The sequence below is a fragment of the Malus domestica genome, chromosome 09 (assembly GCF_042453785.1).
Source record: "Malus domestica chromosome 09, GDT2T_hap1".
Taxonomy (NCBI): domain Eukaryota; kingdom Viridiplantae; phylum Streptophyta; class Magnoliopsida; order Rosales; family Rosaceae; genus Malus; species Malus domestica.
Window position 1 is genome coordinate 19,381,249 of NC_091669.1, and position 496 is coordinate 19,381,744.

Consider the following 496-nt stretch of genomic DNA (forward strand, 5'->3'; position numbering starts at 1 on the left):
AAAAGAGAGAGTAAAAGGGAAAACTCATGCCATGTTACAGTGCGACGGATAAAGTTATTGCATAGACAAGGTTTAGGCCTCATTGATGTCGCCCATGGAGAAATAGATTGCAGCATAAGCCGGAAAAAAGGAAAGCTAAACACCAAATCTCCAATTATGTTCTGATAATTCATTTCCTCCACCGTTGGATTAAGACATGACTTCAATTTTTAACTCTCGTGCCAAGGAGAACTGGACTGTAGGAAATAAAGCATGCAAAGGGTCCCCTAATTCTTAAGCCTGCCAGAACCCAGAAGATAGCATTTCAGCTTAAAAAATCTAGGCCCATCACAGGCCCGTATAATATTTATCTTGAATTACCATTAAAAGAAAATATATAATTAATAAGCTAATTGGAATGTATTCATCAAGAACGTCGATATGTCCGAGTGGTTAAGGAGACAGACTCGAAATCTGTTGGGCTTTGCCTGCGCAGGTTCGAATCCTGCTGTCGACG

At 40.1% G+C, this 496-nt stretch overlaps 1 non-coding gene across 1 annotated transcript; it reads left to right on the forward strand.

Annotated features, from left to right (window-relative positions):
• Positions 1–414: 414 nt before the first annotated feature.
• TRNAS-CGA (transfer RNA serine (anticodon CGA)) lies at positions 415–496 on the forward strand. The gene has a single exon. It is a non-coding gene; the product is annotated as a tRNA-Ser (tRNA).